The sequence below is a fragment of the Pogona vitticeps genome, chromosome 5 (genome assembly GCF_051106095.1).
Source record: "Pogona vitticeps strain Pit_001003342236 chromosome 5, PviZW2.1, whole genome shotgun sequence".
In the NCBI taxonomy this organism is placed as follows: domain Eukaryota; kingdom Metazoa; phylum Chordata; class Lepidosauria; order Squamata; family Agamidae; genus Pogona; species Pogona vitticeps.
This window is the reverse complement of record NC_135787.1, coordinates 176135686-176147652: the sequence shown is the minus strand read 5'-3', so window position 1 is coordinate 176147652 and position 11967 is coordinate 176135686. Positions and strand designations below refer to the sequence as shown.

The window sequence follows — 11967 nt, the reverse complement described above, 5'->3', positions numbered from 1 at the left end:
AGAACAATCGCGTTGGAATCCTTTTTTTAAAAAAAGGTGATGGGTTTCTGCCTAAATGGCCATGAAATTATTAATTGGTTCTCACTGCCACTCCTGGGAAAAATGCCATCTGGAAATTTACATTCTGTCGCCGCCAACCTCTGCACAGGGAACACTCCAGCATGCGGTAGCTTGGAATTTAGATGGGCCTTCCGGTTTTGCTTCAAAAATGGTTCTTTGGAGAGTATAAGCAAATGAACAAAACATGTTCTACTTGATGTGTATGCAGGAATATGCATGTACGGTAGAGGGAGCACCTCTCTTTTAGAGAGAATATTCCTTCCTTTGAATTTTTTTTAATGCTTAAATCGCATACAGTCCATAGAATTCTCAGGCTGGAGACTCATGAAGGGAGCCAACCCTTTGATGTAGGCACAGCCTGGAGACAGGAAACCATCAGGTTCTGAGTCTACATTTTCAATATTGTCCACTTGGTCTCTAGGACCATCCCAACTGATGTGAAGTGGGTGGAGGCCAGAATATTTCACTGCAACTGGGAAAAGTCTGGTTTGAAGGATGGTTTCTCTTTTAGCTCAGAGTCTATATAGTCATTGTTAACACAGTATCTGATGCAGATGAACTTCTGTCTCAGGCAAGTACAAATGATGAGTATTACTGTAATTCCCACAGCATCACTCTCAGGGATTAGATCAGGGTTGAGGGCATTGGCTTCAAACAGAAACATATGACTTCCAGCTGGAAGAAGTCCCACCAGCGCTGAGTCAAGAACTTGGTCATATTCCTCACACTCTGCAGAACCCACATAGATGATCATCCACTACAGATCATGAGGCAATGCCTATCCACACTCAAAGTGCACCTTGAAGTGGAGCAGGTGACTGAAGGGGCTTGGGATCTCCAGCAGCAACACTCGCATGACCAACACCCATGCCGTTATAAACTCCACCCCCTCCCACTGGTACATAACCTCTATTTGAAGGGGTGCCGAGCAGATAAGCTGATTGAAAAATAAAGAACCACAACAGAAGAGATCAAGGACCCTGAAGTCTCCTATCTGCATTTTGCATCATCTGACCAGCAGACTCAGTAAGCACACAGATCAGCCAATCACTATCCTCCCTGCCCAGGTGAGATATATTGCAGTTTTTGTTTAATTTAGAGAAATCCTCTCTCATTTTGCTCCCTCAGTAAGGAGCATTGCTTCTAATGCAGAAGTCAACTGTGTTGTCTAGGTCAGCCCTTGTATTTTTATTTATTTATTTATTTATTAGATTTCTACCCTGCCCATCTAGACCGAAGTCTACTCTGGGCAGCTACCAATTTAAAAATGGAATAAAAACAATACAATAAAGTAAAAAAAAAACCAGCAATAGTAATGTGGCACAAGATGGGGAAAAGAAAAGAAAAAGAAAAAAACTCTCGCATTTCCTTGTCTTTGGCTAGAGACAGATGGATGTCTGTTCCATTCCATGCTGCTGCCATATTAAACTGGATATATTTTTTAAAAAAAAACTTTAGTGACTCAAAGTAAGTATTCAAATGCATATTTTCTCCCAAATGCACACATTTAAATGCATATTTTCCTCTCAAAATGCATAGTGAAATTGGTATTTGGTATATTTAAACTGCCAAGAGCTGCATTTTGAAGAAGTGTGATACTTTCAGCATGACTGAATTCCAATCTTCACCTTAATCAGAGCGAATCATGGAAGCAATAATAATGGCCAATCAAACCTTGAGTGCAAAAATAAAAACACACGTCTAGGACAAGTGCCTTCTACCAAGTTAGTTCATTGATCGGTCTAGCTCTGTACTGTCGACATGGACAGCTCTCAAGACTGTTAGACAGGCATTTCCCACCCCCTTCCCTTGCAGGTGATGGTCGGAACTGACCATTGGACTTCCAGCATACAAAACACATTGGCCTCTCACTGAGATACAGCCCTTCCTTTAAAGAAGGGCTTAGTAGACTTCAGATGTGTAGGATTTGCTTTTGCTTTTAAGGCCCAAGATTCACCAGCCAGAGCCTTACATTTCCCCCACCCCCATATAATCCAGGCCTCCCTTGATATCCTGATACGCCCTGTGGGTTTGAAGACCCACCAGGACTGCACATCAGATTTATCAGAAAACAGTGTATATCAAAAGTAATGCTGGTGGAGCCTCCAGATCATGATGGAGATTTTTCCATAAGCAATTTTTCTACAACAGTAGATAACACTGTCCTAGGAGAGTTCATCATCAGATTTGTTTTCTTAGTGCTGTATCTTACTAATTGCAATGTATTCCCCTGTTTATGTTCATATAGCCCTTCACACTAGAGCAGGGACGAACCTTTGTGGACTTCCAGAAAATACTGGACCGCAACTCCCATCAGCCCTAGGTACTATAAACAATGGCAAGGGATATTCCCATAACATTTGGAGGGCCACAGTTGCCTGTTCCTGGCTTAAGAGTTTCTGTCATCTGGATTTAAGACCTACCTGTCAAATCCAAAGAAAATGTAGGAATATAGGAAGGAGAAGGGCAGGGACTGCAAAAAATACATTGACAATGTATTTGCATTGTCGTGACCATCACATTGTGCTCAGTGTGTGTCCCCTTCCTATTCTAGAAAAAAAAATGCTACATGGGAGGAAGGATCTTAATCACAAACATGGAAGTTCTTTGGAAGCTTCCTGTGACGTATCTGGTTCTCCCAATGACAGATATTAATGTGTCAATGGCCCATTATACCATTTGGTCCTGGTTTATTTTCACAATAAAAAAAGGTTGACCACAACAGAACATGTTGTTTTGCTGAGAGAGCACAACCTATGTGCAACTGCGCTCTTCCTTCTACCACTTGTTGTTTGGGGGTGGCTATGCGTTTTCAAGAGGCAGAATTCAGAGACAGAGAGAGAGCACATAAGTTGTCCTCTCTCAATAAAACAATGACAAACCTTCTCTGTTGCAGTTTTGTTGTGAGAAATTGCCCAGGCCTCATTGAAGTCATGGTCAAAGTAGATAAAGAAAATGCATGTTTCCTGTGTTTAGAACATTTTCCCTGTAGTAACACAATTTCCTCAGAAATGCACTCCTCAGTGATCAGACTTGTAAAGTAAGCTCATGCTTACCTTCCAATGACCAATCACAAAAAAATGCAAATGTAAAAATGCACTAGCTGCAAGAGAAAAAGGCGAAAACAAGCACATGCAATGACAACAGACCTTTCCCACTGATTCTAAACCTGTGGTAAGCATACCATCTACTTTCTCCTGAAACATATCACTGGCTTTAGCAGTAACAATCTGTCTGAGGCAGGGCATGTAGACAGATGGCTGCTTCACAACCCTGCTAACTGTATCAGTGTGGTACAGGGGTTAAAGAGCTGCACTGAACGTCCCAGAAAAAAATGAAAAATCTCACTCTTTCTCATCCTGAGGTATCTCATAAGGTTAGTATGAAAACAATCTGAGGAACAGGAAAGAAGTTACGCACACAACGAATTCACTGAGGGAAAGGCAAAATGGAAATGTGGTTGATAGAGATAAGGAAATACAGTTTGCATAGTGTTTTCTAGAATAGTTCTTCTCACAGGTCCTGCCAATTACCCTGCTGAAGAACCTGAGTTCCAACAAGGTGGCAAAGAAATGTCTACTCCCCCCCCCCCGAGGATCTTAATGTGTTTACAACCTTTTTATTATTATATTATATATGAAGGACTGTCTCCTCATAATGAGACTTAGGGTCTTCAGGGAAGACTCTTATCTGAGTCCCACCACCTTCAAAGGCACATCTGGTGGGAATGAGTGGGTGGGCCTTGTCAGTGGCTGCTCCAGGTTGTAGAACATCTTCGCTTGGAAGGCTAAGTTGACTGACCCCCCCTTGTCCTCCTGAAACAGATGAAAACAATCTTTTTCAAGCAGGCTTTTAATGATACAGCAAATTTTAATTCGATGTGCTGGACACTAGTTTTAATTGATGTGTGTTTTTAATGTGTTTTGATCTGTTTTAACTAATTGTTTAAATACTCTTATATGTTTACTCATTTTTAACACAACAAATTCTCATGTTTTTAAGCTCGTTTATTTTTTTTTTAATAATTAGTGATTCACTTTGGGTCCCTTCAGTGGGAGAAAAATATGAAAAGAAATACATAAAAATATTTAATTATGTCTTATATTTAATTGTGTTGAGCTGGTAGGGTCAGTGGACAGGGGATTAGGAGAAACACCGAGGGCCCTAAGTTAATACTGGTATGCTCAAAAGGTGACAGAAGGATAAATCCATGGCACATCGGGTCAGGAGGGGAGAGCATGCTGTGACAGCCCGATGTACCCCAATGGCTTAGAAAAAATACTCTAGAAAAACAATAAACAGTATACACTAGAATAACATGCCCGTTCCTTTCAAGTGGGGACTGATTTATTCCCCATCTCCTTGCCCCAGTTGGGAAAAACCTCACTTTCCAGTTAATCTCTGTTGTCTCCATACTCCTTGCAGTAAAACCCAAAAGCTGCCCATAGAGATATCGGCATTTTAAAACCCCAGCTTTGCTAGATACTTGTTTTACAGTACAGCAGCTGGCTTTTGCAATGCCATGCCCTCCAGAAGAGCATGATGGGAGTTATAGTCCTGAGATTGGAGAAATCTGTAGAAGAGGATGCTGTAAAAAAAAGGAAGGGGAGCATACAAATTCTGGCAGTCAACCTATTTTAATGTGACATTTAAGTTTCTTGGGAGGAGAAAATGACAAGTGACAAATTCCATTGCTGTCAGAGAGAATGACATCTTCTTTTGGTTGGGCAGAGTGGAGGGGACAGCGGAAAGGAGATACACCCGTCCACAGGTCTTTGGGATGGCTATGTAGCAGAAGGTTCTCAGCAAGCAGCTGTAATAGTATAATCTGGCACAGGGGCTTCCCAAATCTGCCGACCTTTTAATTGCCAGACATGACCCAAAAAGGATGTCCCTTACAAAAACTGCAAGGCCTCCTTCAAGTGGACATAGCAGGTCTGACCCAAAATATTTTGCCATCTGACAAGGGATAGATGGTCCACCTATAGAAACCAGGTTGGGTTGATTGTTGAATATTTTTTTGACAATGAGATACTTTCCTGCACCATCCTGAAGAAACATGCCATTTTGAGGCAGCCCCTGGCAAAGAGTTTGGCACACAGCCGTGTTTCCTCCATAAAAGGTGACCAGCAAGACAGTTCATGAGAACAGATGGCAAGCTGCCAGTGCTATTTCACAACATTTGCTGCCTGGAGGAGTCAGGCAGGGCTCACAGGGGCGAAGCCCTGGGATGTTCTGAACAGCAGCGGCTATGACATCACACAGCTCTGCCCCATCTTAGCAGCAATCTACACAGTAACTGGGAAAGAAAAAGATTTCCCACACAAATAATTGAAAGTAATTCCTGTTGTAACGTGAAGTGTTTGAGGACGGTTCAGCCTTGGCAGATTAAGAGCCATTAATTTTAAAGAAGACCTGCTCCTGAGCGGTTGATATTGATTCATCCAACTGTCTGCATTACCACACTCTTGCTGCTAGGGTGTGTGGCTAAAAGGATCATCACGATGGGCATCTGAACTTCCAGACTTCCCACAATACCACTGCCGACGCCTAAGGGAGTCACATCACTTTACCTAATGGCAGAGCTGGTTCTGACAACCATACCTATGTATGCATTGAATCATATAAAAGTTGCTTCCTCAGGATATTATCCCACCTGGCTGCAACTGTATGTGATGTTACTGTTATTGCCCAACAAGACACACTTAAAGGATCACCTGACCTTATGCCAGATTACTCCAGATTTAAGATAAACCAGAGAAACTTTGGTTTTGGTGCCCAAGAGTACTGTAGCCTCTATGGCAGTGGTCCCCAACCTTGGGCCTCCAGATGTTCTTGGACTTCAACTCCCAGAAATCCTGGCCAGCAGAGGTGGTGGTGAAGGCTTCTGGGAGTTGTATTCCAAGAAAATCTGGAGGCCCAATGTTGGGGACCACTGCTCTACGGCACATGAGGTAACATGTGGCTTTGTTTCTCAATGTTGGCATCAGATGCTAGGAACTTCCTTCTGCCTGAGAACCAACCTGGATAGACGTGCAATTAAGAAATGAAGTAATAAACTATCACTTTTCCCCAAAAGGAGGAAAACTGAAGGGGAAGGACCCAAAGGTTTGGGAGAATTACTGCAGCTTTTAGAATCTCCTGGCCCATATGGTGTTGACCAATACTTTTTTGGAAATTGTAAACAAAAATTAAAGTTTTCCAAGATCTAGGCCTCTTTTGCCTTCATAGCCTGAATGTAATACTGAATGTAAACATCACTCAGTTTTTTCCAGAAGCATTGATTCTCATCACTGTCACTTCACAAGGCAGATTTCTTTTTGAAATGGGCCACTCAGAGAAAGAGTCTGTCACAGTATTTTAAAAATAAATCCTATGAACCTGTGTTCCCTTTGTTGCAACACCCAAAGGAGTCTGCGATCCTACCCTCTCTTTAAGTCAAAGATTGTTGCAAGTGAGCACCTTGGTCTTTCTCTTCCACCACTAGTACCCTCTCCTTACTACTACTTCCGCATCAGAATCCTGGTGACTTGCTCCCTGGGGCTCATCTCAGTTTTCTTCTTCCGCTGTGCTCTGTTAGGAGTCAGCAAACAGAAATGGGAGAATTGTGCACAACAGGTACAACCTGCAACTCTGAATACGAACCAGTGCTTTCAAAGGCAGCTATTCAGCATCTCTAGAAAGAGGAACTAAATCCCCTGATGGGATCAAGTTTTGAATGTACTGGAGATGGGGAAAAGATATGGGGTGGGGAGGGCAACACAGACGAAAGAGAATGCTACAGGTCAACCCAGGAAAGCTAAGGAAGCATGCAGTTGACAGAATCTCATCTTTTGATGTCTCACAGGGAAATCTTTGGCATTAATTTGCAGTGCATTTTGCTCTCCACGCCTCTTTCGGAATAGCACCTTCTGACAGGTAAACCTTTTGAGCTTCACAAAGTGGGAACGGGAGAGCTCTCCTCCTCCCCAAGCAACCGTCTGTTAAGTGAGGACTGAATTTTCTTAATAGACAAGAGAGAATAACCAATTTGCCAGCCAACTGTTTGCACGGGTTAGCAAATCCTTCTAAGTGCCTCATTATTTATACAGGCCAAGTGGCTGGAGACTTCTCCACAGCCTCCCTCATGATCTCAAGATTCTGGCGGAATACAGATGGAGAATGAGCAAGAAAATGCAGGCAAAATATAGACTGCTTCTGAGACTACCGGGATGATCTTAGATCTATTGCCTTTCCTTATTATGATTACTGTTTGAGATCCCAAGTTCCTTCACAATAACTACCAGCTCTTCCTTTATTATCATGCATGTTACAGGGGCTTATTTAGTTACTGGAAAAAGTTACTTTGTTGTACTACAACCCCCAGAATGCATCAGGCAACATGCCCGTATACTTCCCCCTAAAAGCCCCAGTGCTGTCACCCACATTGTCCTAAAGGCCTTCACACCCAGATACAACAATATGAGGGATATAGGAAGACTGATGGGAAGTTTTTGAAACTTTACCTCTGCCTTATTCTGTTGTCTACTGTAGTAAACTGCACTAGAGTAGGCCTGTTAATCAGTGAGAATTTGGTGAGTCAGCTCCTCCATAAGTTCCATTGATTCAAATGGGCCTCCTTTAACCATGCTTTACTTTAGCAGAGTAAATTTCAGTTAGAGTAGACCCCTTTGAATCAATGAAACCTAAGGAGTTGATTCATTAAATCCCACTTTAGTTATGATTAATTACGTTAAAGTAAGTCACACTTGCAGGAGACACATCAGAAAAAATGGAACTCACAGAGGAGTCAATTCAACAAATCCCTGTTGGATTCAATGGGCCTATTTTAGAGTGACAAATTATGCTAAGCAACAAGATTTCAATGACTGGATGGCACGGCTACTACTCTCTGACCTGTCATTCCCCCTTCCCCCCCGCTACATTTAAGCATCAACAAGGTAATAATTGGCTTCCACAGTTCTGGAATAGACAAAAGGCCAATAGGCTGAAGCTGAACTTGGATAGCATGGAGATCCTACTACTGGAAGCTCACTCCTTTGAGACTGATTGACTAAGCTGGATGGAATTATTCTCCCGACATGGGATCATGCTCAGAATTTGGGGGTGATCCTGGACTTGTGGGAACCTCATTATTTGTCTGAATATCTCCCCTAAGAACCTGGTCTTCCCAAGCCTGGGTTTAAGGTAGGTAGGTAGGAAGGGATATATAAATAGCAAAGGATTATAATGGGAGAAGAACAGAAGCCAGTGCCATTTTTTCTGTGTGGGCTAGAGGGAACAAGTTAGGCTAATGACAAGCAAACTCATTGAGATGTTACAAAAGTACATAATGACATACCTTCTATTCCCTATTACAAGGTAAACGTATAAAACTGCATGGTGCCACAGCTTTGCTGTATCTCAGAATTATGAATTAAGAGTGCACTGTCTTTCATGCATAAGGACAGATATATTAAGTATTAGCTCTATGAATGATAAGAAGCTATGCTTGGAAAAGTTTTTAAAAATTTAATTGAAACTCAAGTAGAATTCTTAAGTTATATGCCTGAATGTAATATTGGCAATCACATGCTAATATTCGTAGCTGTGATGAATCATTCTAACTAAATTGCTCTGCGGATATCACCTAAGCATTCAAGTCATTTATCTTAAACAGTCTTCATTTGGATAGGTTCACAGAACCTTTTGCATAGAAAGCAGGGGTATCTACTTGTGCTATGTCTCCCCCCTTGGATCCTGAAAACCTGACCCTCATTTCCCCATGGCATGCTATTCCAAACAATCCGCTGACTCATGAAGTGCTTTCCAGAGGATGTGGGAAGTTGAAACAAGGAAGCAAAAAAAAAAAAAAAAAGGTCTCACTGTTCAAGCGGAGCTGTTTGCTGTTCTTTGGAACTTAGTCCTTTTTAAAAAAACCTTATATCATCTCTTCCTACTGCTGTGTCTCTCCTCAAAATATTAAAAACATATGATCATTTATTCTTCATTCAATATGCAAAACCACTGTCTGAAAGAACAAACCCCAAAACTGCACCGGAAAAGCAAAATGTCTTTGGCTTAAGTCATAAGTTGGGCCAAACACAAGGGTGAAGGGCTAAAACTTTGCTTTTAAAAACAAAACAGATGCCAAATTGTGGGGAAACTAATCAGATCATGCATTATGGATATTTCTCACTCTTGTTATTTCCTTTTTAATTAATACAAGCACTTCCAAAGCTAACTTTAGTTTCTGAACTGTTGGGGCAACTACAGAAGAGTGCCATTCTCCAGATGCTGAATTTCATGCCTACTTCTAGTTTTTGGCTTTTTACACACCCACATTGCAGTAGGCACACAGCTGCATATGTTAATGGTCTCCCTTAGGCTCCTATGCTCTACTGTCCACTGGATGAAAGTGATGATTTGACCAACCAGGCCCAAATACTGTACTCCACCATCCAATGAACTTTTCTGAAGATTTCACCTAACACAGCTTCCATCTCAGCAGCACATAATGAAACGCAGCAGGGACTTTTAGAATGTGTACCACATCTGATGACCTCACTGACAAAATGTAAAACCATCTCAATTTCTAAAATTATTTAGAATCTGAAGGTTTCACACACTTGGAAAGTCTTATAGAGTTATGCTCTGTTCCAGTAACCATTTATTAACCCTCCCTTCACCATAATAAGCAGCTCACATAAATAACTCCATTTATGTACCAATTTAAAATAGCTCATTTCTTCACAATTTTCAATAGATCTGCAGACAGTAGGATACTTTAGAAAGGGCCCTCTATTCCGCTTTATTAGGTATGAGATGTGAACAAAATCGCAAGATCCCATGTATCTTTTGAAATTACTAACACAGAACACAGCTCAGATAAAATTAAAGACATTTTGGGCTCACCAATTTTATTGGAAGGATTTAATAACTCATTGAAATGAAGGAGCATTAACACCCTCTCCACTGTTGGTTGAAGGAGAATTTACCTTTTTTCATATAACTTCAGCATGATTACCCTACAAACCTATAGGACAGAAACAAGGCATCCCTCCCATTGTTCTGAGTGGCATGTTCACCAAAATGTTTGGAAAAACAGTTCAGAATATCAATTTATCCGACATCTACAATTTTTCTAGTGCTTATACTCACAGTGTGGTTTATACCAACATAAGCATCCACAAGTGTAATTTTCACAATACAGTTGACAGATCCACAGCAATTTAGCCCGCATTTTGATCTCACTGAGATGAAAGAAAGCATCACTAAGTCCCAGAGCCTGGAACTTTATTTCCCCAGTCGCTTATGTTACTTTGACTTGCTTCAACAGGCAATTGCTGTTACAACAGGCTGGGTTTCCAAAGCATCTCACTGCGTTGTCATTCCATTACTCGTTCACATGGTTATCATTTGTCTTTAGCTAAATAAGGTAGGGAGAGTATCTCTCTATACCCTGCTATTTTTACCAAACACAGGGAGTCTGTGTCAACTGAAATGACTCTACATTTATAGGATGCTCTAGGCTGCGGTGGCAAACTTTTCGCACTACATATGTTTTGAACTGCAGCTCCCAAAGTACTTTTATGAGTGGCAACACAAGCTGTGGATTCTGGACATTGTGGTCCAAAATATCTGAAGTGCCACCTTTTCTAAGCACAGTAGGTTTTGATGGCTGCCTCCCACTCTCTCTAACAAGGTAGTTGTTGGACAACAAGTAGGGTCTCAGGTTGCTTTGAGTGGTGCAGGATTCTAATTTTCAAATTAAACAGAAAATATAGACACACCCTCTTTAAAATGGGTGATAATCTAAGAAAACAGTGAAATTAGAATTGCATGATACAAAATCATGTTAGCTGTTTATTCAGGAACTGTCTAGAAGTGAAACATTTATCCGTCATCACTCATAAAAGTAATTAATAATTTCTGAGGCATCCAAGCTTTAAGGTACCACAGCTTTCAAGATTTAATTGCTATTTTTCTGTCTTGATGCATCTATGAGTGATCATAGCAAAAGTTACAATACTTTTCAATCTTCTCTGTTCTCGAGTTTGACTTTTAAACCACTAAGAACTTCAGATAGCAAATTATGCATGGTGGGAAGCAGATCTGAGTCTGGAAACAACTAAGTTTTGTGAGCACCTGACACAATCTAATTACATCACATGTGCACTGCTCAGTGTAAGACCAGAAACATGTTAAGTACTTTGTATTCGCGAAGGCTTTCACAACCGGGATCTAATGGTTGTTGTGGGTTTTTCAGGCTCTTTGGCATGTTCTGGAGGTTTTTCTTCCTAATGTTTCGCCAGTCTCTGTGGCCGGCATCTTCAGGGGACAGGAGTTGGAACCAGAACACAGACAGAGATGTAACTCCTGTCCTCTGAAGATGCCGGCCACAGAGACTGGCGAAACGTTAGGAAAAACAACCTTCAGAACACAAAGAGCCCAAAAACCCCACAACAACCATGTAAGCACTTTCCTCTGTTCTTCAGTCATATCACCTGTGATATGTTCATATAAATCAGATTAACTGTAAATATATTTATGCATGCAAATTACCAGTCGACAGACCACCTACAGCAAGAAGATTCATTTTCAGTACATAGTTACTCTTTGGACAAAGGAATTTGCTAGAAGGTGAGTAATCTGCAGTTCAAGTGACTTACATGTGCATGCTAAACAGCTTTGTTAATTTTTACGTGTTCTCTAGCATTCAAGAAATATTGGGAAATGAAGCCTGAGAATCAGAATTTCAATGAAGTACTCTTAAGCAATGTCACAGATCTATAGGACTGCTTTGCTGGTCATATGGCAAAGCAGAAGCTTGTCTGGTAATTAAGGTAGAAGTTGTGTTTCATGTATATAGTAAGCAGAAAGAGTGGTAGTGATAGTAAGATGAACAAGTACCACCTTAAGAAATGA

General features: G+C 41.1%; 1 pseudogene; it reads right to left on the bottom strand.

The window, feature by feature from the left end:
* Positions 1–324: 324 nt before the first annotated feature.
* LOC110078268 (histone chaperone asf1b-B pseudogene) lies at positions 325–938 on the bottom strand (annotated as a pseudogene).
* Positions 939–11967: the final 11029 nt, after the last annotated feature.